This window comes from Pempheris klunzingeri, chromosome 1 (assembly GCF_042242105.1).
Source record: "Pempheris klunzingeri isolate RE-2024b chromosome 1, fPemKlu1.hap1, whole genome shotgun sequence".
Taxonomy (NCBI): domain Eukaryota; kingdom Metazoa; phylum Chordata; class Actinopteri; order Acropomatiformes; family Pempheridae; genus Pempheris; species Pempheris klunzingeri.
In genome coordinates, this window is record NC_092012.1 from 1,193,771 (window position 1) to 1,199,907 (window position 6,137).

A 6,137-nucleotide genomic window follows, 5' to 3' on the forward strand; every position below is an offset into this window, starting at 1 on the left:
ATGGAGGCGATGCAGAGCGGGGTGCTAGCATATCGTTAGCTTCCTGGCTAACAGCTGAGCTCTATGGGTTGTTCCAGGTGTTAGTCAGACCCTTGTGAAAATATCAGTAAGGTGTCCAGAATCAGGAACCCCTTACAATGTTCGTACACTAATATTTTCTGTTTTGTTTACATGCTTAATTGGAAAACGTGCACAAAAATAATCAAATCCAAATATTTCCTTTGACGTGTTGAGTCTATAACTCAGACTGCAGTCAGAAGCAGGTCTTCTAACACTCATGGATTCACAGAGACAGTGCTGTAATGTGATCCAGATATGAAATGACATCTATCAGGATATGAGGTTTCATCCAGTTCAGACTCTTTGGAGCGTTTTATTCTCTGCGTCACGTCTTCACTTTGGTATTTGATCTCCTGTTAATAAAATCAGATAAATATCCACGGGCTGAGAAACACAGCGTCTGGACGGTAAAAGCTTCAAATGATCCCCGATTGTTTGAGCGTAACGAGGCTGAACAGAATCAATAAGCGTCACATTTTCAACATGTAAACACAGAAAACCTGAAAGGACGAGGCGCCGTGTGACCCCTCCCACCGGCGGGCCGAGCCGCCTCCCTCTGTGTGCCGGCCCTTTGTTTTACAGCAGGATTCATTAATCCCACTTTAATTAGACAGGAAACGAGAGCGGAGAGCTCTGCCAGCTTTACCGCAGCGAGGACGACACTGTCGGCTGTTTGTGGGGATGAATGTGATGCTTCAGTGAGAGTACAGCAGCTGGGGGGGGACGAAACTCTGACACATGTTTGGGATTAACCACCGATTCTGCAAACTGTAACCAAACGTAGAGAGAAATCACCGCCGATCGTTCATGTCCATTAATAATTAGCATGTCAGCCCTCTGAATGGACGCTGTACTGACGATAAGTAATGATTCCTCAGTGCAACAGAGCCGTTCAGCCCTCCGACGCTCCACACACCCCTCAGATAAGGACATCTTCTCCACCACTGACGCCTGAGCAACGGTTCAGGATTCTTCTCAGCATGTTTAGGCCATAAAAAGGAGCTAAAGCTCAGAGACAAGAAGAAGAATTAAAGAGTATTAAAATATTAAAAACCAGTGAGCTACAGAAAATAAACCCCAAAAAAGAAAAGAAAACAGGGTTTTTGTTCCTAAACTGTGATTATGGTGTTTCCTGTAAATGTCTCTTCCATTAAGACGGGACGTCCACTGGTGTCTGTGGTTTCTGAGGCCCTGAATGGGAACTGGTCCTCCAGTAAACCCTGAAGCTCTAACATTTAACACCAGGATTATATATTATATATTATATATATTATAGTTTTATAAAACTGTGCTCAGCTGTTTGTCTCATATGTACATTTAAATTATATTTTTTTCATTTTGTATATTTTGTATTTTATTTTATTTTTTAATTTCTTTTTCTTTTCACTGTAAATTGGAGTTTCTGGTCTATCTGTTGTGTTTCTGTGAATTTCCCCTTTGGAGGATGAATAAAGGTGCATCTTAATCTTAATCTTAATCTTAATCTTAATCTTAGTTATTCTTCAATATTCAAATAAACAGACTTTATTTCACTTTATTCACATATTTTATTGTATTTATGATGAAAAACAAACTAGATTTATATATTTTATATTAACTTTGTAATTTATTATGAATAAAATCATAATCCACACTTGTTCTCTTATCACCTGTGAAGGTTGATTGATTGATTGATTTGGGGGTGGTATTGTGAGACCGACAGGGTTTGAGCTTCACACCCTCACAGGAAAAGATCGATATCAGATCATTCAAATAAAGGGCGACTTACATCAGAAGACAAAACTAATCATTTCTTATTGGTAATATTCGCTCTGTGTTTGATCAGCCAATGAAATCATCCTCTTACTTTATTTATTTTGCTTCTCTTAAGTTTCTTCTTGACCTTCGATAAAAAAAGTCGCCACCTCAAGGTCCACTTATTTGCTTATTAGCAGGAGTTTTCGACCACACATCTCATGGTCTTCATCAGCATCAACAGAGTTTGTCGTGGAGCTGCAGATTTCTAAATTTCCTTTTTTTTCCTGAAGCTGAGACCTCAAAGTTCATTTTTGGCAGCTGAGAAAACCTCATCCTGCTGAGGAAGACCATGTGGCGTGATCGAAATCTCCAGAACAAACCTTGTGGTTTTAATCTGACAAAATAAAATTCATATTTCCTGCCAATTAAACTGGGAGAGAGAATTCTGTCAACTGGCTTTTACTGCAGATAAATGTGTTTTTGTCACTTTATTCTACAGATATGTTCATTTGAACATGCTGATCTGAAGTTAATGAAAAAAGCACCAACTGAACTCTGACCTGCGTATTTCACTTTTAATTAGCAGCAGATTCTGAAGCTCTTTTCACTGAACTGATCATGTAGGAAGGAAGGTTATCCTCTTTTCTGTGTCCGCACTTCTTTGGAAAAGTTTCCATGCAGTGAAACAGAAGGACACAAAAGGACTGATGATTCGTGTTTCTATAAAATATGAAGCCATAACTTTATTAGTCAGAACGCCGAGTGGCCTCGTCTTTATACGAGATACTTTAAGAAGTTTAGGTGGCGTCTGAGCCGCTTGAAGGACGCGGTGGAGCGCAGATAACATGAAGAGGAGGAGACAAAACACAGCGAGCCTCCAGGGCGTGAATAAAACATGTCCAACAGGACAGGACGAAGGGCAGAGCAGAGCTCCGGCCCTGGAAGAGGAGCCTGAGCAGACGTCCTCTGACTATCGGCCCTGCGAGGACGCCGTCCACCATGTTTTCATGTGTCGGCAGGTTCAGAGCAGCACTCCACACGGCTTGGTTGGTTTTCCATTACAGTTGAGTACCACCTCAACGTGGGGGGGTCGTCATAGCAACGCAGGCCGAAACTCCTCTGAAGCCATTTGTATGCGACACAACACAACTAAGAGCTCGTCAGACCGCGGTGTTGGTTCACCTGCAGCCGTTCACCTCGTTCACAGAGATAATAAAAACTGTTTCCAGGTTTTAAAAACAGAGGGTTTGATTCTTGTGAACGAGTCGCTCTCATGACTCATCCAGTGATGTCACTCCCTGATTGGCCAATCAGTGGCCTGCAGTCTGGTGACGTCACCAGGTAGTATCACCTGGTGGAGAACCAGAAAGACCGAGTAGAGTCGAGCCCAGTAGGTTCTGGTGGAAAAGCCCTTTGTACAATGAGAAGCAGGTTTCCAGCTCATCTACCTGTCGAGTCTTTCAGAATGTACTTTGATATATCGGTGCATAAATCCAGATTTTAAAATATAACATCAAATTCAACATGGCTGACTTCCTGAATCCTTCATGTTGAATTCCTGAATCGTTGAGTCTCTCTCTGATTAAAGAGTTTGGTCTAAGACCTGCGTCTGGAGATAACGCTGTTGTGAATTGGCGCTATATAAATAAAGATTGATTGATTGATTGATTGATTGACTGACTGACTGACTGACTTCCTGTGTGTTGTAGGTTAGTGGTTCAAGAGACCAAAGTCAAACGTTAAGTCGCTCAAAAATGTGACTGAATGTCAAAAACAATACTAATAATAGACTAATCTAACACTTTTTAATGATAATTAATAATAGAATAAACTCTTTTAAGTCCTGTATCTGTTATCGTCCCCTTCAGCTTTAACTCTTTGTTTCTGCAGGCAGCTGTAATGTTTCCTGTGTCTGGGTTCTGTTGTGTGAAGCACTTTGAGTCTCACCGTGTCTCAATGATATAAACACATTTGCCCCGAGAACGACAGCTGGAATGAAGAGAAGAAGACGGAGCTCAGATCTCCCTCCACTGTTCTGCCTTCACCACCTGTGTGTGTTGTCTGAAGGATTCCTGATGAAACCCTGAGACACTTCTGGCTGCAGAAAACAGTCGTCTAATGGTTCGTCTCACTTCTTTAAAGTCCGGAGTGGATGGTCACGGCCCTCAGAGGATGAACCGGGGTGGTTTTGGGGCAGCTGCCACCAACAAAATGTCCTCTTGAGCAGGACGAGCACCAAGATTTAGTGATAAGATCGGTGCAAGAAGACGAGTGTGTTCGTTTTGACCTTAACTAGCCTTTAATGCCACAGCTACTAGCATGCTAGTGCAGCTTTTCATCTCTTTCTGTTTATTCTCACATGAGACTTCCGCCCTTCTCTTGTAACCTGTATGGACACGAGTCCGACTGTGACATCTTCCTCGTTTGTCTGAGGCAGAAACGACGACCAGAGGAATCAGAGGAATCGGTTATCGTCTGTAATCTTCCTCTGAACGTCTTCACCAACAGTAAGACAGCGGAGCGACGTCCACTCACTCATGGGTTCATTTACCAACTCATCCCAAAGCTTTTTACCACAAGGACAGTTTTTAGTTCAGTCGAGCTCCTCTGGAGGTCAGGAGTGAACTCTCTGACCTGAAGGGAACAAACGAGGACGAGAAAACATTCATTCGTTCACCTGAAGATAAAAACTAACCTGCAGACGAGATCAAAACTCAGAATCACAATTATTTAACATGACTGTCGACTTTGGAAACATTTGTTTAATGAACTGAAGAAACAACTGTGGATTTCTTTGAACTTTAAACATTATAACTTTTTTTAACTTTTTTTTGCCAGTTTTTTTAGTTGAAGAAATAAAAATAAATAAATAAATATATAAATAATCTATTTATTATTTATATAATTTAAATAAATAATATAAAAATGAGATAAATTTGATCAAAATAAATAAGTGCAGTCCGACAACCTGCTGAAAACAAATACTCATATTACAAAAATAACAAAAATGAATTAGACCACAATAACGACCATGCCGGGCCGGTGGGACCGCGGCAGCTTAGAACCACACACTGGATTTATAAGAGCTCCGCTGCTAAATGGAATGTGGCCCAGTCGTCCTTTTATTTTATTGCTGTGAGCTCAAATAAAATGAAAACAAGATTCAATGAATCGCTCCTGAACCAGATCTCCGGTCAAACAGCGACCGACCGACGGCAACGTGAGGTCGACGTGCTTCCTGATGATGTCAGAGAATCATCACGACCAGCGACAGACGGTTTTAGTGCTCAGGTGAAAAGACATCAAACTCATAATGTGAATAAACCAGGAAAATATACTCAAACAACAGAAGCTGTTATGAAACTCAGCGTCGTCTGTAGTTAACGTGGACGTTAAAGGGAGGTGAAAACAGCCTCATCAACGCTCCGGACAGAGGGTTAAACTCTCCGAGCACAGCCGGGTGATTTATGAGTTAATTAGCGGGGCTGATGTATGCGGCGTACGTCGTTAAGAGCAGTGAAAGGTGCTGAGATGGGAGGAAAAGGGAGGAGAAAGGAGAGGGGAGGAACAGAAGAGAGAGGAAGGACGAGAAGAGGCGTGAGGAAGAGGGGTAGAAGAAGAAGAAGACTAGACTAGAATACAGATGGAGAGGAGAGGACAGGATGAGGAGATAAGAAGAAGAGAATAAAAGAAGGTTTAGGCGACAGAGAAGAGGACAGACTCAGTAAATAAGGTGGAGGCTGAGTTGTGGAGATGCGGAGGTGTATTGGCCTCTCAGCCTCTCACACTCATATATACCCAGCGAGGATATAAAAGTGAGGGACAGTGCCACTAAAGAGGAGTTTAATAGGCAGCTTTTGTCGATTCTGCAGGAGCTGCACAAAACGCTTACACGTCTGGGCTCTAATTGTGGCTGTAAAAACAACAGGCTGGGCCGGCGTCCGTCGAGGCGTCTGCAGCCTCCTCGGCCCTCTAATCAGAGCGGGGAGCAGCACTGGAGGCTGCGTGGGAGGCGGCACGATAGCAGATCACTTACTCTAATGGCTGTAAATTAAAGGATAACACACACACACACACACACACACACACACGGTCCTCAGGAAGACTAATCCTGTGTGTTACTGTGTAGAAGTATTTACTGACCCCCAAAATCACCATTTAGCTCCACTCAGCCATAAATGAAATCAAAAGTTTCTGAGGTAATAACCGAATTTGCTTTTGTTATCATGTGTTACGGAATATAGTGTTGGACCCAAACTAGCCCTTTAAAACAAGTAACTCACACAATAACAAGCTAACCGATCAAGACAGCGATAAACCAGCTCCTCTGTTCTGTGAGG